The sequence below is a fragment of the Mus musculus genome, chromosome Y (assembly GCF_000001635.26).
Source record: "Mus musculus strain C57BL/6J chromosome Y, GRCm38.p6 C57BL/6J".
Classification (NCBI taxonomy): domain Eukaryota; kingdom Metazoa; phylum Chordata; class Mammalia; order Rodentia; family Muridae; genus Mus; species Mus musculus.
Genome location: NC_000087.7, coordinates 44,344,483 through 44,365,671, shown reverse-complemented (window position 1 = coordinate 44,365,671; position 21,189 = coordinate 44,344,483).

Genomic DNA, 21,189 nt, shown 5'->3' with positions numbered 1-21,189 from the left:
TGTTCTGCTGTAGTCAATACCATTAGTATTATTTTTTTTCTATTGCTCTAATCATACCTAACTTTATGCTCCTAAAGTGTTTAATGCTGGTTTTGTTTGTTTCCTTACAATAGAAAATTGGTTTTCTTGCTCAGTTTACATTATACAGTTAATTAAGTAAACTTTTCAGACTCATATTTCATTTGTGAGACTTGTTGCTGTGTTTTGTTTGCTTGTTAGGTTTTTTTTTTTTAATTTGGTGGGTTTGTTGAATTTTTTGTTTGCTTGATTATTTGGTTGCTTTTTGTTTTTTTAATTTTGTTTTTTTTTGTTTGTTTGTATTATTTTTTGTTTTGTTTTGTTTTTTTTTTTTTTGACTTTTCCACAACTGAAGATGAAACTCAAAACTGTTACTTGGTGCTTTACCACTGAGCTACATCTCCAGGTAAACATTAGTTCTAAATGTTGGGTACAAAGTCATCTGTATGTGTTTTAAGGAAAACTATGATTTCTGTGAAACCTAAAATTATTCCCTTATGCTATAGGGTCTATAGAGATGTAATGCCCTCTTCTGGCCTCTTCAAAAAAGTCAAATATCTCCAAAAACACAAGAGGTTTTATTATCAGCAAGCTGAGGATGAAGTCCCTCCACCATGCAGGGCAGAGGATTTTGACCCTGATCAGTGAAAGTAGAGGGCTTTTAACAGCTAGCTGAGGAATTGGGAGGAGTTGGGAGGAGAGTTGGTAGAAGTTGGGAAGAGTTGGGAGGTGTTAGGAGGAGAGTTCTTTTCTTCTGGGTGTCCTTGCTGAAATTTACAGAGCAGGAGTGGGGAGTGAGATTTTTCTGAATTTTTATCTTATTGTTCTTGGCACAGGAAGGGAGGCATCTCTGGTTGTAAAGTATAGAAACAAAAAGCCTTTTTGCTGGCTATAGAGAAAAAGTGGTTCTTTCTGGCTGTATTTTCAGAGACCAGGGAAAACAAGCTTGGGGAACATCTAGAGGCTTTACCTTCCTGGGAGAAACACTTTAAGTTGGGGTCACACATTCCCCACTCCTTCTAGTATAGAGTTCTTATCTTAGAAGTGGGAAAATTAAACCTCTGGCCCAGTTGTCAAATAAGGCCAACATGAGTTTGCATCTTTAGGATTTGTAACATTGAGAGCCCCAGAAGCCCCGCAAATGAGACTAGAGAGTCTCTTGTTAGTGGTAGCAGGGAGAGAGGAGGTTCCTCTGCAGTGTCTTCAGAGTGTGAGCAGGGCCAGGCTAGTGGACCTCGGTATGGTCAGGATGGGTAACCAGGCACATGCTGGAGGAGCAGCTGGACTTGTATCTGGGATCAAGGTTCCTGGAACAATGATGCCAGACCAGGACAGGGTCCCCTATTTGACTCTTATGTGTCACTGTGGTCAGTTCCTGGTTTGTTCCTTTTTTTTTTTTTTCAGCAATTTCGAGGTGTCCTTTCCAACCAGTTCTAAGGCCTTCAAGGGAGCTAGAAGGGTTTGGGAAAAAAGGAACATCAGGGTCACACATTCTCCCTGCTTCTGTTAAGGGGGGCAGTCCCCCATGGTGAATTTCAAAGGGTGTAAGTTTAAATTTTCCTTGGATGTTCTGTACTTGGAACAAAGTGAAGGGAAGGAGAGTTGTCCAATCTTTTCTTCAGTCTCTAAAGCCAATTTATTCAAGGTTTATTTTCATGATCTATTCATCTGCTATTCCTGTCCTGAACTCTGGGGTCTATAAACACAATGTAACTTCTGATTGATCCACAATTGTCTGGGTAACTCTTGACTTCCTTGGGTAATGAAGGAGGGGCCATTGTCTGAGGAAAGTACCTTAGGGATGCTGAATCTTGGAAAAATTTCCTCTAATATCTTCTTTACCATGATATTGGAGGTCTCTTTCTTAGTGGGGAGGGCTTTACTCAACCTGAAAAAGTGTCTATAAAAACTGATAGATATTTATTACTGTACTTGGCTGGTTTAACTTCAGTAAAATCTAATTTTCAGTATGCCTCTGGACAGTTACAGCTTAGCCACCTTCCAGGGGTGTTCTTGTTGTGTCCGGCATTGATGAGGACAAAGGCTTGGCATTTATTGGCACTATCTTGAGCAATGTCAGACATTTTTATAACATAGTAGTTTGAGCTCTTAACAATTTCTTTGAGCTTCTTATTTCCCAAATGTGTGAGCCTGTGCAGACTGGCTACATATTGTTGCCCTTTTCTAGTTGGCAGATAATATCAACCATCTTGGGTCTTAGCTACTTTCTGAGGAGTGTACCCACATATCTCAGGTATTTTGCGGATTAGTTCCTGATCTTCTGAGTTTATTCAAAGTCTGTGTCTATGAGTTTATAATGGTCTTTAATTTGTTTATTTTTCTCTTTGAGCCACCTGTTTTTCAGCGAGGTAAGCCATCTGATTTCCTTTCCCTCTGGCATCAAGGCATTTCTGGTGACCAGGACAATGTATGGTGTCTAGTTTTGTTGTTGTTGTTGTTGTTGTTGTTTTGTTTGTTTTGTTTTTGTTTTTTTTGTTGTTGTTTTATTTTGTTTCATTTTGTTTTTTGCTTTGTTCTTGTTTTGTTTTGTTTTGATGTGTTTTGTTTGTTTTTTGTTTTTTTTTTGTTTTTTTAATTTACTTTCAAGTTTTGGCTTCTAAATAGCTCAAAAATTTTTTTATTATTAATATCTTTCCCAGCAGAAGTGAGTAGCCCCCGTTGCCTATAGATTGTCCCACATATGTGAGTAGTGGTGAAAACTTACCTGCTGTCTGTGTAGATATTGTTGTTTTTCACTTTGGCCAGGTACAAAGCTTGTGTGAGTGCAATTAGCTCTGCTCTCTGGGTTATTGTCCCTTCAGGCAAGGTGCTGGTGCAGATGGTTTGTTTTCCATTGCCCAGTGCTGCCCCTGCCTTTTGCTTACCTTTAACGAAAAACCTGCTATCATCCGTGCACCAGTTGGTGCAGTCTGGCCATGGCTGATCAGTGAGGTCTTTCTTAGTTCCGGTTTCTTCTGCCAGGATGCACATACACTGGTGCTCTGGTAGGGATTTGTAAGCTTCTGACAGCAAGGTGGCAGAATTCAGGATAGCAGGGTGTACAAACTGCACTCTCTCAGTCAGTAAGAGGTTCTGTTAATGGGTCATGTGAGATTTAGGCATCCAGCGATCAGGCGGTGGTCTAATGATGATTTCTAAGGCATGGGTCTACCACTATCATTCGTTGACCTAGAATCAGTTTATCATCATCTTTGAGAAGTAGGGCCAAAGCATCGATAGCTTTTAAGCACAATGGCCATCCACTGGACACTGGGTCTAGTTTTTTTGTTTGTTTGTTTGTTTGTTTTTTGGTTTTTGTTCTTTGTTTTTTTTGTTTGTTTCTTTGTTTGTTTGTTTGTTTGTTTTTACCAGTATTCCACAGGTTATTTTTATGGCCCCAGAGCTTAGATCAGAACCCCACTTTCTTTTCCTGCTCATTCCTCTATATAGAGTGACAGGCTTAGTCATGTCTTGCACGGCTAGGGCTGGTGCACTAAGCAAGGGCTTTTTAATCTCTTTAAAGGCCTACTGGTGTATGGGGGTCCATAAGAAAGTTCCAGTCTCTTTAGTAAAGTGTTAGAGTGTGGCTGCTAGAGTCGCAAAGCTTGGAATCTAGAGTCTACAAAAACCAGGAATTCCAACAAATTCTCTCACCTGCTTTAAGGATGTTGGGATGGGGATTTGAGTTACAGTCTTTTTCCAAGCTTCTGTCAGCCACCATTTCCTTTCCCTGAGACTATAACCCAAATAGGTTACTTCTGTCTGGCAATTCTGGGCTTTCTTAGAAGATGCCTTGTATCCCAACTCCCTCAATTCTGCCATTAATTTTTCAGTTCCCAGTCTGCACCATTTTTCGGTGGTGGCAGCAAGAAGCAGGTCATAAACATAATGAAGAAGAAAAACTTGGGGGATTTCTGACCTGAACAGTGCCAAGTCCGAGTGGAAGGCTTCATCAAAGGGAATAGGAGAGTTCTTGAATTTTTGAGGTAAATGTCTCAAAGTTAGTTCGTCCAGCCTATCCCTAATCTGGGTCTCTCCACTTGAAAGCAAAGATTACCTGACTCATGGGATGTAGTTTTAGGCAGAAGAATGTGTCCTTCAGGTGCAGGACTATATAACAATGTCTGTCAGGGTGGAGAGAAGTAAGTAGATTGTAGGAGTTAGGGACAGTAGGATGAATATTTCATACTCTTTCGTTTACTTTTATTAAGTCTTGTACTGGAGATAAACATTAGTGCCTGGCTTTTTAACTGGTAGTAATGGAGTATTCCAGGGAGATTGACAAGGGACCAAAACACCTAGTTCTATGAGCCTTTGAATGTGAGGTCTGATGCCCTCTTGGGCCTCTCTGCTCTTGGGGTATTGTTGTACCCCAATAGAAGTCGCACCAGTTTTCAGCTTCACAATGATGGGGGGCACCCTGTTTGCCTCTCCCATACCTTCCATCTCTGCCCAGGCGTGAAGATAATCTCTCTAACCAGGTCCATTCTAGAACTTTTCTTGATGTGGCTTGAGGCTCATATAATCTATATACTTCTTCTAATTTTGAAACTAAAATTATAGAGAGAGGGGCTTATCAATAGATTGAATTTCCTTCCAAAGAGAAGTTTATTTGGGCTTTTAATGTGATAGTAAATCTCTTCCCAACAATGGGGTTGACATTCAAGAATGTTGAGGAAGGAATGAGTTACTTGGCTTCTTTTTAAATTAACTTTCTTATCAGTGGTCCAAGAGTATGGTTTCTGATCAGTAGCCATGATTACTATGATTTTTGTTTTGTTTTGTTTTGTTTGGAGACTGATTAGTGGATGGATCCCTGCATATGGCAATCTCTAGATGGTCCATCCTTTTGTCTAAGCTCCAAACTTTGTCTCTGTAACTCCTTCCATGGGTATTTTGTTTCCAATTCTAAGAAGGGAAAAGTGTCCACAGTTTGGGTTTCATTCTTCTTGAGTTTCATGTGTTTGGCAAATTGTATCTTATATCTTGGGGGTATTCTAGGTTTCAGCGCTAATATCCACTTATTAGTGAGTACATATCATTACCATTCTTTTGTGATTGAGTTACCTCACTCAGGATGATGCTCTCCAGGTCCAACCATTTGCCTATAAATTTCATAAACTCATTCTTTTTAATAGCTGTACTATTAGTAGTAGAACTCCATTGTGTAAATGTACCACAATTTTGTAACCATTTTCTGTTGACATGCATCTGGATTCTTTCCAGCTATTGGCTATTATAAATAAGGCCGCTATGAACATAGTGGAGCATGTGTCTTACTAGTTGGAACAGCTTCTGCAGATATGCCCAGGAGAGGTATTGTGGGATCCTATGGTAGTACAATGTCCAATTATCTGAAGAACCGCCAGACTTATTTCCAGAGTTAATTTAAAACTTGCAATTCCACCAACAATGGAGGAGTTTTCTGCTTTCTCCACATCCTTGTCAGCATCTGCAGTCATCTGAATATTTGATCTTAGCTATTCTGACTGGTGTGAGATGGAATCTCAGGGTTGTTTTGATTTACATTTCACTGCTGATTAAGGATGGTGAACATTGTTTCAGGTGCTTCTTAGCCATTCGGTATTCCTCAGGTGAGAATTCTTTCTTTAGCTCTGAGGCCCGTTTTTTATTTGATTTTCTGGAGTCCACCTTCTTGAGTTCTTTATATATATTTGATATTAGTGCCCTATCTGATTTAGGATAGTGAAAGATCCTTTCACAATCTTTTGGTGACCTTTTTGATCTTATTGAAGGTGTCTTTTGCCTTACAAAAGATTTGCAGCTTTATGAGGTCCCATTTGTCAATTCTAAATCTTACAATACAAGCCATTTTTCTTCTATTCAGGAATTTTTCCCCTGTTCCCATATCTTTGAGGCTTTTCCCCACTTTCTCCTCTACAAGTTTCAGTGTCTCTGATTTTATGTGGAGCTCCTTGATCCACTTCTATTTGACCTTAGTACAAGGAGATAGGAATGGATAGATTCACATTCTTCTACATGATAACCACCAATTGTGCCAGCACTATTTGTTTAAAATGCAGTCTTTCTTACACTGGATGGTTTTAGCTCCCTTGTAGATGATCAATTGACAATAGGTGTGTGGGTTCATTTCTGGGTCTTCAATTCTATTCCATTGGTCTACTTCTCTGTCACTATATCAGTACCATGTAGTTTTTATCACAATTGCTCTGTAGTAAAGCTTTGGGTCAGGCATGGTGTTTGCACCAGAGGTTCTTTTATCCATGAGAAGATTTTTTGCTATCCTAGGTTTTGTTTATTCCCAATGTATTTGCAGATTGCCCTTTCCAATTCATTGATGAATTGAGTTGGAATTTTAATGGAGAGTTTATTGAATCTGTAGATTTCTTTTGGCAAGATGGTCATTTTTACAATGTTGATACTGCCAATCCATGATAATGGATGATCTTTCCATCTTCTGAAATCTTCTTTAATTTTTTTCTTCAGAGACTTGAAGTTGTTATCATACAGATCTTCCACTTCCTTAGTTAGAATCACGCCAAAGTATGTTATATTATTTGTGACTATTGAGAAGGGTGATGGTTCTCTAATTTCCTTCTCAGCCTGTTTGTTCTTTGTGAAGAGAAAGGCCATTGACATGTTTGGTTACTTTTATATTCAGCTAATTCACCGACGTTGTTTTTCAAGTTTAGGTGTTCTGTGGTGGAATTTTTAGGTTCACTTATATATACTATCATATCATCTGCAAAAAGTGATATTTTGAATTCTTCTTTTCCAATTTGTATCCCCTTGGTCTCCTTTCATTGTCAAATTGCTCTGCCTAGGACTTCAAGAACAATGTTGAATAGGTAGGGAGAAAGTGGGCAGCCTTGTCTAGTCAATGATTTTAGTGGGATTGCTTCCAGCTTCATACCATTACATTTGATGTTGGGTACTGATTTACTGTAAATTGCTTTTATCCTGTTATGCCTTGAATTCCTGATCCTTCCAAGACTTTTATCATGAATGGGTTTTGGATATACTTAAATGATTTCTTTGCATCTAATGAGAAGATCATGTGGTTTTGTCTTTGAGTTTGTTTATATAATGGATTATGTTGATGGATTGCCATATATTAAACCATCCCTGTATACCTGGTATAAAACCTACTTGGTAAGGTTGAATGAAATTTTTAATGTGTTCTTGGATATGATTAGGGATAATTTTACTGAGTATTTTTGTTTCGATATTCATAAGGGCCACTGTTCTGAAGTTCTTTATCTTTGTTGGATCTTTCTGTGGTTTAGGTATCAGAGGAATTGTGTCTTCATAGAATGAGTTGGTTAGAGTACCTTTTATTGCTATTTTGTGGAATTATTTGTGCAGAACTGGAATTAGATATTCTTTGAAGGTCTGATAGAACTCTGCATTAAACCCATCTGTTCCTGGGCCTTTTTTTTTTTTTTTTTTTGGTTGGGAGACTATTAATGCCTGCTTCTATTTCTTTAGGGTATATGGGACTGTTTAGATAGTTAACTTGATCCTGTTTTAACTTTGTTACCTGGTATCTGTCTAGAAATTTGTCCATTTTGTCCAGGTTATCCTGTTCTGTTGAGTATAGTGTGTTATAGAAGGATCAGATTGTATTTTGGATTTCTTCAGGATCTGTTTTTAATGTCTCCCTTTTCAATTCTGATTTTGTTAATTAGGATGCTGTCTCTGTGCCTTAAGGGATGCTAGCTAAGGGTTTATCTATCTTGTTGATTTTCTCAAAAAACCAGCTCCTCTTTGGTTGATTCTTTAAGTAGGTCCTCTTGTTTCCACTTGGTTAATTTCACCCCTGAGTTTGATTATTTCCTTCCATCTACTCCTCTTGAGTGAATTTGCTTCCTTTATTTTGGAGATTTTTCATGTTTTCTCAAGCTGCTTGTATGTGCTCTCTCTGGTTTCTTTTTTGAGGTACTCAAATCTATGAGTTTCCCTCTTAGTAATGATTTCATTGAGTCTCATTAGTTAGGGAATGTTGTGGCTTTATTTTCATTAAACTCTAAAATGTCTTTAATTTCCTTCTATATCCCTTCCTTGACCAAGGTATCACTGAAAGACTGTTGTTCATTTTCAACGTAAGTGTTGGCTTTCCATTATTTATGTTGTTATTGAAGATGAATCATCCTAAGTCCTTGGTGGTCTGATAGGATGCTTTGGACAATTGCAATATTTTTTATCAGTTGAGGCCTGTTTTATGACCAATTATATGGTCAATTTTGGAGAAGGTACCATGATGTGCTGAGAAAAAGTTACATCCTTTTGTTTCAGGATAAAACATTCTGTAGATATCTATTAAGTCCATTTGTTTAATAACTTCTGTTAGTTTCACTGTGTCCTTATTTAGTTTCTGTTTCCACGATATGTCCATTGATAAAAGTGGTTTGTTCTGTAACTAGATTGATCAAATTGTAAAATGGTTTGTAAATTTACTTAAGGAAGGATTTTTATATTTAGTTTTTTTTTTTTTAAATTTTAACTCATTAGGTCAAGAATTCAAAACATATCTAGACATAGCTCCATGGATGAATTTTTTTTAATTTATTAACTTTTTTGTTTAAGTGATTTACATACAAATAAAAATTTTTCCTCCAAAAAAAAAAGTGCATTGTTGAAGCCTCCCACTATTATTGTGTGAGCTGCAATGTGTGCTTTGAGCTTTCTTTAATGAATTGGATTGCCCTTGCATTTGGAGCATAGATATTCAGAATTTAGAGTTCCTCTTGGAAGATTGTAACTTTAATGAGTATGAAGTGTCCTTCTTTGTCTTTTTTGAAAACTTTAGGTTAAAAATCAATTTTAATCGATATTTAAATGGTTACTCCAGCTGATTTCTTCAGATCATTTGCTTGGAAAATTATTTTCCAGCCTTTCAATCTGAGATAGTGTCTGCCTTTTTCCCTGAGATGGGTTTCCTGTAAGCAGTAGACTATTGGGTCCTGTTTTTGTAGCCAGTCTGTCAGTCTATGTCTTTTTATTGGGGAACTGAATCCATTGATATTAAGAGATATTAAGGAAAAGTAATTGTTGCTTCCTATTATTTTTGTTGTTAGAGTTTGCATTCTGTTCTTGTGGATGTCTTCTTTTTGGTTTGTTGAGGGATTACTTTCTTGCTTTTTGTAGGGTGTTGTTTCTGTCCTTGTATTTTTTTTTCTGTTATTATACTTTGAAGGGTTGTATTCACGGAAAGTTAATGTGTGAATTTGTTTTTTATCGTGAAATACTTTGTTTTCTCCATCTATGGTAATTGAGAGTTTGGCTGGGTATAATAGCCTGGGCTGGCATTTGTGTTCACTTAGTATCTGTATAATATCTGTCCAGGATCTTCTGTCTTTCATAGTCTCTGGTGAAAAGTCTGGTGTAATTCTGATAGGCCTACCTTTATATGTTACCGACCTTTTTCCCTTACCCCTAGGTTTGGACTTCACATTGTGTCCTGGATTTCCTGGATGTTTGAGATAAGATCTTTTGCATTTTGTATTTTATTTGATTGTTGTTCCAATGTTCTCTATGGAATCTTCTGCACCTGACATTCTCTCTTCCATCTCTTGTATTCTGGTGCTGATACTCGCATCTATGGTTCTAGATTTCTTCCCTAGGTATTCTATCTCCGGCGTTGCCTCAGTTTGGGGTTTCTTTATTGTGTCTAATTCACTTTTTAGGTCTTGGATGGTTTTATTCAATTCCATCACCTGTTTGGTCGTGTTTTCCTTCAATTCTTTAAGGGTTTTTTTTTTTTTTTTGTGCTTCCTCTTAAGGTCTTCTACCTATTTAGCAGTTTTCGCCTGTATTCCTTTAAGTGAGTTATTAAAGTCCTTCTTGATGTCCTCTACCATCAACCTGAGATATGCTTTTAAATGTGGGACTACCTTTTCGGGTGTTTTGGCGTTTCCAGGACTGGGTGAGATGGGAGTGCTTTAATTCTGATGATGGTGAGTGGTCTTGGTTTCTGTTAGTAAGATTCTTATGTTTGCCCTCCATCATCTGGTAATCTCTGGAGTTAGTTGTTATAATTGTCTCTGGTTATATCTTGTTCCTCAGGTGATTATTTTAGCCTCTATCAGCAGACCTGGGAGACTAGTTTTCTCCTGAGTTTCAGTGTTCAGAGTACTCTCTGCAGGCAAGATCTCCTCTTGCAGAGAAGGGTCCCAGATACCTGAAATGCCCAAACCACAAAATACACTAAGGTCCTTAAAACAACAACAACAACAACAACAACAACAACAACAACAACAAAAAGAAAAAAACACTAAAATCACACAAGAAGCCTATAAACCAAAAAAACTGAAACTCTCTACAAAAAGCTCTACAAACTCTTTCAAAAACCCATAGAAATTTAAAAGAATTACACAGAAGCCAAAATGCACCTAATACTTCTCTTTCTTCCTTCCTTCCTTCCTTCCTTCCTTCCTTCCTTCCTTCCTTTTTTTTTTTTTTTTCTTTTTTGAGTTTTTAGAGACTGGATTTCTCTGTGTATCCCTGGCTGTTCTGGAACTCACTCTGTCGACAGGGTGGCCTCTAACTCAAAAATCCACTACCTCTGCCTCCCAATTGCTGGGATTATAGGCATGGGCCACGATTGCCTGGCAACCCTAAAATAATTAAATCCCAAATATAAAATCCTAAACTTTTTTTTTAAAAAAAACATCAAGAACAACAACAACAACAATAAAAAACTCTAAGAAATACAGTAAAATGCTAAAAAAAAAGTAAAGCCTAAAATAAACCCCAAACCATAAAAAACACTAAAAATCCTTTAAAAACCAAGAAAAAATACTGAAACTCCACCAGAAGTCTGAAAAACAGAAAACTCTAAAACACTATTCTCAAAACCCTAAAATAACACTTTAAAAACCCCAGTATTAAAAAAAAAACCCTCAAGATGCCCAAAATATCCATAAAGAACTTTTTTCTTCTTCCTTCTTTCCTTCCTTCCTTCCTTCCTTCCTTCCTTCCTTCCTTCCTTCCTTCCTTTCTTTCTTTCTTTCTTTCTTTCTTTCTTTCTTTCTTTCTTTCTTTCTTTCTTTCTCTCTTTTGAATTTTTGGAGATTGGGTTCCTCTGTGTATCCCTGGCTCTTCTGACTCTCACTTTGTGGATAAGGTTGTCCTCGAACTCACAAATCCAATTGCTCTAGATCTACCTCCCAATTGCTGGGATTAAAGGCATGGGCCACCATTGCCTGGCCACCCTAAAACTCTTAAACTCCAAAAATAAAACCTTAAAGTTAAATTTAAAAAAATCTCAAACACACACACACACACACACACACACACACACACACACACACACACTACACACACACAGAAAAACACATATTCACACATACACACACTCACCAAAACAAACAAAAAAAAAACTAAAAAAAACATATAAAGCCTAAAAAATATCCCAAAACCCTCAAAAACCCTAATATTCAAAAAAAAAAAAAAAAACGGAAAAAAAACACTAAAAAAACACTAAAATACTGAAAACCAAAAAAAAAAAACCCTCTAGAACACTCTTCTTAAAACCATTAAGAAAAACACTGAAATTCTAAAAAAATTAAAAATATACAAGATCGCAAAACTGAACCAAATCTGTGTCTTTGTTTGTTCATTTTGTTTTGTTTTGTTTGTTTTTTTTTTTGAGTTTTTGGAGATTGGGTTTCTCTGTGTTTCTCTGGCTGTCCTGGAGCTCACTTTGTAGACCAGCCTCGCCTCGAACTCAGAAATATACTACCTCTGCCTCCCAATCACTGGGATTAATTAATTAATTAATTACTGGCCACTACTTCCTGGCAACACTAAAATCCATGAACTTCAAAAACAAAACTTAAAAATTAAAGAAAAATACACTAAAAACCACACACAAACACACACACACACACACACAAACACACACACACAAACTAAACCTAAAAAAAAAGAAAGATAATATTCTAAAAAAAAACTTTAAAAAAAAACAAAACTCTAAAACACCTTAGAATCCTTAAAATTCAAAAAAACCCTAAAAATACACTAAAATATTGAAAACCAAAAAAAAAAAAAATCCCTCCAAAACACTCTTCTAAAAACTCTACAAAACTCATATCAAAAACAATAAAATTAAAAACAAACAAACAAACAAAAAAACTCAAAACAAACAAATAAACAAAAAAAACACCACAGGAAGCCCAAAATGTCCATAAAGTAATTATTTTTCTTTCTTCCTTTCTTTCTTTCTTTCTTTCTTTCTTTCTTTCTTTCTTTCTTTCTTTCTTTCTTTCTTTCTTTTTTCTTTGTTTTTCTTTGTTTTTTTTTTTTTGTTTTTTTGTTTTGGTTTTTGGTTTTTGGTTTTTGTTTTTTTTTTTTTGTGGTTTCTTTGATGACTGGGTTTCTCTGTGTATTCCTGGCTGTCCTGGAGCTCCCTCTGTAGACCAAGCTGGCCTTGAATTAAAAAAATCTTCCTGCCTCTGCCTCCCAAGTTCTGGGATTAAAGGCAAGGGCCATCATTGCCTGGAAACCCTAAAACAATTAAACTTCAAACATAAAATCCTAATTTTTTTTAAATCAAAATCAACAACAACAATTACCAAAAGACCCTAAGAAATACAGTAAAATGCTAAAAGGTAAAAAAAAGCCTAAATTAAACACCAACACCATAAAATACACTAAGATCCTTAAAACAAACAAACAAGAAAAAACACTAAAAATACACAGGAAGCCTATAAACCAAAAAAAACAAAAAACAAAAAACAAAAACAAAAAAAAACAAAAACAAAAAAACCTCTAAAACACTCTTCTATAAACTCTACAAACCCTTCCAAAAACCCATAGACATCTAAAAATAATACACAAGAAGCCAAAATTACTCTAATACTTTTTTTTTTTTTTTGAGACTGTGTTTCTCTGTGTATCCCTGGCTGACCTGGAACTTCCTCTGTAGCTCAGACTGGCCTCAAATGCAAAAATCCACTACCTCTATCTCTCAATTGCTGGGATTTAAGGCAAGGGCCACTACTTCCTGGCAACCCTAAAACTCTTACATATCAAAAATAAAACCTTAAAATTTAATTTAAAAATTCTCAAACACATACACACACACACACACACAGACACACACACACACACACACACACACACACACAGACACACAGACACATAAACACCAGGCATGGTGGAACACACCTTTTATCCTAGCCCTTGGGAGGCAGAGGATGACAGATTTCTTAGTTTGAGGCCAGCCTGGTCTACAGAGTGAATTCCAGGACAGCCAGGGCTATACAGAGAAACTCTGTATCGAAAAAAAAAAAAAAATCCAAAAACAAGTGAACAAAAAACTTAACCCAAACCAAAAAAAAAAAAAAAAAAAAAAACCAAAAACAAACAAACAAACAAAAAAACCACCCCCCCCAAAATACTAAAAAACAAAAATCCTAATAAAAAACTTTAAAGCCTAAAAAAAAACCCAAACCCTGAAGAACCCTAATATCCTAAAAAAAAAAAGAAAAAAAAAAAAGAAAAAACAGAAAAAAACTCTACAAATACACTAAAATACTGAAAACCAAAAACACCTCTAAAACACTCTTCTTAATACCCTAGAAAACTCTTAAGAAGAACACTAAAATTCTAAAAAATTAAGAATATAAAAGAATGTAAAAATGACCCCAAAAGTGGGCTTATTCTTGTTTTTTTGTTTTTTTGAGTTTTTGGAGACTGGATTTCCTGTATCTGTGGCTGTTCTGGAGCTCTGTCTGTAGACCAGGCTGGCCATTAACTCAAAAATCCTCCTACCTCTGCCTCCTAATTGCTGGAATTAAAGGCATGGTCCACCATTGCCTGGTAACCCAAAAACAATTAATTCCCCAATATAAAACTCTAATTGTTTTTTCAATGAAGAACAAAAACAAAAAACCCTAAGAAATACAGTAACATCCAAAAAAAAAAAAAAAAGAAGAAAAAAGTAAAGCCTAAATTAAACCTCAAAACCCTAAAATACACTAAAATCCTTAAAAAACCAAGAAAAAACACTAAAAAAATACACTAGAAGCCTGAAAAACAAACAAACAAAACAAAAAACAAAAACAACAACAAAAAACTTCTAAAACACTCTTCTAAACACTTTACAAACCTTTTGAAAAACCCATAGAAATTTAAAAAAAAAAAGGTACATAAGAAGCCAAAATGTACCTAAAACATGTCCTTCCTTCCTTTATTCCTTCCTTTCTTCCTTTTTCTTCCTTCCTTCTTCCTTCCTTCCTTTTTTCCTTCCTTTCTTCCTTCCTTCATTTCTTCCTCCCTCTCTCTCCCTCCCTTCCTTCCTTCCTTCCTTCCTTCCTTCCTTCCTTCCTTCCTTCCTTCCTTCCTTCCATCCTTCCTCCCTTCCTGTCTCTCTCTCTCTCTTTGTCTGTCTGTCTGTCTGTCTGTCTGTCTGTCTGTCTTTCTTTCTTTCTTTCTTTCTTTCTTTCTTTCTTTCTTTCTTTCTTTCTTTCTTTCTTTCTTTCTTTCTTTCTTTCTTTCTTTCCCTCCTTCCTTCTTCTTTCTTTCTTCCTTCCTTTCTTTCTTTCTGTTTTTCTTTCTTTCTTTCTTTCTTTCTTTCTTTCTTTCTTTCTTTCTTTCTTTCTTTCTTTCTTTCTTTCTGTCTTTCTTCTTTTCTTTTTTTTTTTTTTCTTTTTTTTTTAAGTTTTGGAGACTGGTTTTCTATGTTTATCCCTGGCTGTCCAGGAGATCCCTCTGTAGAACAGGCTGGCCTTGATCTAAAAAAAATCCCCTACATTTTCCTCCCAAGTGCTGGGTTTAAAAGCATGGGCCACAATTGCCTGGCAACTCTAAAACTATTAAATACTAAAATTAAAAACACTCAAATTGTAAATAATTATTCAAGAACAACAACAACAAAATAACCTAAGAAAAACAATAAAATTCAAAAAAAAAAAAAAACAAAAACAAAAAAAACAAAAAAACTAATACACTAGAAGCCTGAAAAAAAACAAATATAGAGTTTAAAACACTCCTCTAAAAACACTAGAAACACTTAAAAAAAAAAAACTAAAAATCTTTAAAAAACACAGATGAAGCCAAAAATGTTGCTAAATTTCTTTCTTTCTTTCTTTCTTTCTTTCTTTCTTTCTTTCTTTCTTTCTTTCTTTCTTTCTTTCTTTCTTTCTTTCTTTCTTTTTTCTTTTTCTTTCTTTCTCTTTCTTTGTTTCTTTCTTTTTTCTTTCTTTCTTTCTTTCTTTCTTTCTTTCTTTCTTTCTTTCTTGTTTGTTTTGTTTGTTTTTTGTTTGTGTGTTTTTTTTTTCTTTTTGAGTTTTGGAGACTGGGTTTCTCTGTGTAACCCTGGCTGTCCTGGAGGATATGCTGACTTGAACTCTTAAATTTACCTACTTCTGCCTCCCAAGTGTAGGATTAAAGGCAAGGTCACCACTGCCTGCCAACACTAAAACTCTTAAACGCAAAAAATATAACTCCAAAATTAAAATAAAAAAAAACTCAAGGAAACAAACAAACAAACAAACAACAACAACAAAAAAATAGAAACAGTAAAACGCTAAAAATACCGCAAAGCCTAATAACTGAAAATCACTAAAATACCAGACCAGGTAGCACTCTGAACCCAAAGGGAGAGGCTCCTCAGTGTCCCTCCTCATTCAGAATGCTTGGATGGTTGCACTGCTACCTCAAGCAGAACTGCAAAGTGAGGCAGCTCAGGACTGGCCTCTACAGGCTCGAGAACAGCCTCTCTCCAGGCTCGGGACTGGCCCGGGCAGGCATGAGGACAGCCTCTCTCCAGGCTCGGGACTGGCCCGGGCAGGCATGAGGACAGCCTCTCTCCAGGCTCGGGACTGGCCTGTGCAGGCGCAAGGACACTCACTGTCCAGGCTCAGGACTGGCCCGTGCAGGCGCAAGGACACTCACTGTCCAGGCTCGGGACTGGCAGGCATGAGGACAGCTGCTCTCCAGCTCGCAACTGGCCCGTGCAGGCATGAGGACAGCAGTTCTAGAACTTTGCTTCATTCCTGAGGCCAACGGTCACTCTAGTTCTGTGCTCTTGGCCTTCAGGACGCGTTCACAGTACTCGGGAGAGAGTGCCGCTCTCAAAGGTTGCTGCTTAAGCATTGTTTGCCACGAGTCACCATTGGCAAGTACATGCACTGCCCCTTTCATGGGCAGTGGCCCATTTCATGTTTCTTGAACAATTTCCTTCACGATTAAATGGCCAGACGTGTGGAGAGAGGGCAGGAAGCCTCAGCCCGGACTTTACCCTCTGACCAGGGACCGGTTTCCCAGCCTCCACGGCCTGGGACCCCCTTCAGTGTCCCCCAAAGGAATAATAATACCGTACCCCAATTGGGGAATCTCTTGCAGGGTTCCCAGCCTCCACGTCCTGGGACCCCCTTCACTGTCCCCCAACCGGATGGTAACACCTTACCCCAACAAGGGAAGCACTTGACCAGCAGAGACCCGAGGGACTTTGATCATCCGGGGCTCCTTAGACGGACTCGGTACAAGTTCAGGAGCCCAAATCCCTATGAAGACCAGAGATTCAAAAAACCTGATGCTCACGTGACAGAAAAGCTACAGAAACTCAAAGCTCTTGTCAAGGCTTCAGCCAAGAAGAGGATCCCGGACCCTTTGAGGAACCTGAAAGAGAACAAAAAATGGACAGTTACAATTCCTCTGAGGGTTCCTGAGGGCACGAGTCACCCACTGACCAGGGATACCAGACCATCTGTTTTACAGCCTGCCACCAGAAAAAGAGTAGCCTCCTCTTCTGTGCCCATCCCTGGGAAGGTGACAAGAAGCCAGTCTATGTCCACTGTGTTTGAAGAACCTATGGATTTTGACCAGTTGGGTGATAGAGTGCCTGCAGCATCTTCCACAAACGGGGCTGGAGATGCCAGTCACAAGTTTAAAGAAGATCACACAGTGCCTGGGCCGTCTTCTGCTGGACAACATGGACAGGTAATCTCCCCACATATTCAAGGTTCCCCACACCCTTCCGTATCTAGCCAAGGAGATCCGGGAACTTCCACTTCTCCCCAAGATGCTCAGGGACTGTCCCTATCCACCCAACATGCTCGGGGACTGTCCCTATCCACCCAACATGCTCAGGGACTGTCCCTATCCACCCAAGATGTTCTCGAACTAACCAGATATTTCCAAGAGTCTATGGGGCATTCCACATCTGCCCAGGCATCCCAAAGACTTCCCACTTGTGCTGAAAGGAAAATCATACATGCCTCCTCTTCCAGAAGGAGTTCCAAAAGGTTATCCCCTACCCTACATAACTCTAATCTTTCCAATTCTCCTCCAAAGCATGTTGGACAAGACTCCTCTGGTCAAGGGGACCTACAACAGGCCCCATCAGACAAGGAGGGATCCAAACCTCCTTCTCCCAAAGGTAACATCACTGATTTCTCTTTTGTCTCAAATGTATCGACTTCCACTTCCTCTCCCCAGGAGAGTTCAACATGTTTGACAGCTGCCAAAGCAGGGCATAAAGCTAAGTCCTCTCACAAAGACAGCCAAAGATGTTCCCCTTCTCCCCCAAAGTGCCCCATGCAATCTGCTTCTAGTAAAGTGAGTTTGAGACCTGACCCTGCTGACCAAGAGGATTTCAGAACTTCCCCTTTAAACCAAGAGGGCTTTCAAAGTCCTCTACCATTAAAAAATGGGCTCAGATCATCTCTTACAGTCCAAAGGGAAAGAAATGCAATCACGATTCCAAAAGTGAGCCTCACACCGCTCATACCTGCCCAAGCAGAGACAAAAATTTCCACACCTATACCAGGAGCTCAAGGACCTTTGCCATCCTTAGAAGGGGCTCTTGAGAGTTCCACACATAGGCTATATGTGATAGAAACTCCCGAGTCCTCCAAAGGGACTCTTGTGCCTTCTGCACATACACAAAGTGAACTAGAACCATCAGCATCTTCCCCAGGGGTTCTGAGACCTTCTCCATCTGTTAGGTGGCCACTAGGATTATCTCCCTCTATGGAAGAGCATCAAAGACATGTTCTTAAATCTGATCTCCCACAGAAAGGAAGATTAAATCATTCTCCTGCTATGAAAAGTGACCCTGAACATTCTCATTCTAGCAGAGGATTGAAAGATGCTCTCTCTAAACAACGGGTCTCCAGAAAGTCCCGATCTGATCAAGAATTATTCAAATATCCCCTACCAGCCAAAAGGGTCCTCCTGACTTGTCATCAGGTCCCAAACAGCCAAGATTCTGCCAAAATGCTCCCAGGGAGCCAAACAAGCTCCATATTTGTACAGTGTGCTGAGACCATACAACCCTCCATGCAGCCCTTGGTGACACTGGGACATTGTGTATCTGTAGGAGAGGCTGTAAAGGATTCCCCATATACATCAAAGATGCTACGATTTCCAAAACCTGTACAGGATTGTCTGAGTACTACCCTATCACATAAAGGGTTTGTAGGACAGGCTACATCTACAAAAGGAGTTCTAGCCACAGTCCCATCTTTAGAAATGACTCGTGGATGTGACACATCTACAAAAGATGTTCTAGGACAGATTCCATCTGTACAGAAGGTTCTGGATCCAATCCTATGTGAGCAAGGTGCTGTGGGAGGTGATTTGCACACACAAGAGTCTGTAGCATCCTGTACGGCTAAAGAAGGGAATTCCTTGGATTCTACCTGTGCACAAGAATCCATAGGACCTCCCCAAACTTCACAGGAGACTATGAGAACTTCCCTATCTCCTCAAGAGGATCAGCCATCTTCCCCAACTACACAAGATGCTATAGACTCTTATCCACCTGGACAAAGGGCCATTGGTCCTTCTCCATGCCCACAAATGTCTTCAGAATATCTTCCAAATGCCCATAAGGCTCTAGGTTCTACTTCATCTTCAAAAGGGCCCTTGGAACCTGTTTTGCCTATCAAGCTGGCTACGACACCTGATACTTCTATACAGAAGGTGTTATCCCTTTCTCAGGCTGAAGAAAATTTTCTTGGAGCTTCCACTAGTACACAAGGAGGTCTAGAAATTTCCCTACCTGCTCAAGAGGCTCTTATACCTCTCACATATGTCCATGATGCTCTAGGAGAGGCCACATCTACACAGGTATCTCTAGGACATTCCCCTCACTCTGAAGCCATGGGCAAGAATTGCACGGGTACACAAGACACATTAATACCTTCCCCATCTGTGCAGATGGTCATAGGATCTACCATATCTGAAAAGGGTGCTTTACAATTATCTCCATCTACCCAAGAGTGTTCCTTTCACATGCCTTCTCTGATGGGGAGTAGTAGACCTTCTCCCTCTACCCATGTTTTCCCCAAGCATCCGGTTTCTACTAAAAACAGGTTGAGTGTTGATCCTTCTGATAAAGGAGACTCCAGAACTTCTGATGAAAGGGGACTTGCATCATCTCCTGCTGCCAAAGAAACATCAATCGCTACAACGACTCCTCAGGTGAGTCCCACCCCTTCTGTATCTGTCCAAAATGCCTTGAAACATCCCACAGATGACCAAGGGACTGTGGAAAGTTGCCAGTTGGACAAAGGGTATGGTGGACATTCCATATTTCCCCAAAAGGCTCAAGGGCTTTCTCTGTCTAACCAAAAGGCTCTGGTCTGTTCACGATCTGGCCCAGAGCTCCAGGGAATTTCTTTATCTCTCTCAAATGATCCAGAACATTTTGCCCATGCTCAAGGTGATTGGTCCGTTGGCCAATCAGACTTCAGAACGACACAACCTCTTTTATATTACCAAGGGTCTAAGGGAAAGTCCACATGTAAAAAAAATCATCTAGAAGTTGTGCCTTTAGCCCAAACATATCTAAAATCTTCCATGTCTTCTAAAGCATCTAAAAAACCTTCTGCCTCCAACATTCTTGTTGTGGGACAGTTACCATCTGCCCTAGGATCTGCTAGATCGTTAACATCTAAGCATGAGCATCTAGAAACTTTACCAGCTGTGCAAAGGTCTTTAGGATGTTTAGCATTTTCCCCAGGAACTCTGGGTGTCCAGGGAACAACAGAACATTTGCCACCTGGCCAAGGTGTTCAGAAAACTTTTCCATCTTCAACAAGGTGTTCAGGATATTCACTCCACCTTCCGGGAGATCTGGATCATTCTTCATCAGCACAAGGAGCTTCCAGACATGCACCCCCAACTCAGGGGCCTCTGGAATCTTCTTCATGCTCACCTGAGTTTGCAGGACCTTTGATGTCCTTGCAAAGGCCTCTGGATCTTTCCATAACTACCCAGAGTACTGATGCTACTTCACCAAGTACTCAAGGGACTTTAGCACCTTTGTTATCTCTCCCAAGTAAAACAAGAGCCTGCCAACGTACTCAAAGATTGCTAGGAGCTTTTCCACCTAGACCAGGAGCTCTGGCAATTTCCCCGTCAGCCATTGTGGCTCCTGGACCCTTACCAGTGGCTCCAGAGCCTGTGAGCCTTTCTCTGTCATCTCAGGAGACTCCATCCAATTTGCCCCACATTCATGGAGTTCTAGATTTATCTCAGTCTGGCTCAGTGTCCCCCCTAAATGTCATGCCACTCACTCAATGGCAACATGGAACTCCTTCCTCCTCAGAAGGAAGTGTAGCACCTTTGTATTCTGTTCAAGGGGCTGTGGGACAATCTCTCTCTGCACAACAGACTCCAGAACTCTCCACATCCACACAGGGAACTCTCAGACATTCTTTTTCTGTTCTGGGTGATAGGCCACCTTCCTCACCTTCTAAGGTGTCTAAAGGACCATTGCCATCTGTGGATGTGGATATGGGGACATATTCAGATTCTCAGAGATCTCCAGGACATTTGAAAAATGTCTCAGGTTTTCCAAGCCATATGCTGCCTGGCCCAGATCCTGTGGGAATTTCCTTACCTACTCTTGCTACTGAGTCTTTGTTATCTTCCTCATCTTGCCAAGGGCTTCAAGGGTCTTTGCAATCCACCAAGGATGGTGGAAAAAACTCACTTACTGCAGCAAATGCTCAGAAACATGATCAATTTACTTCACAGACCTTAGAACTTTTGATAACTACCCAAGGACCACTGCCCACTTACACACCTTCTAAACAGACTCTGCATTCTTCACCATCTAAACTAGGGGATTTCCAATTGCAAAGGTCTCTTGAAATGTCATCACTGGCACAAGGGACCCTAGGTTCTTTGGTATCCTCCCAAAAGGAAGGTACAAAATACAAATCAGAAAAA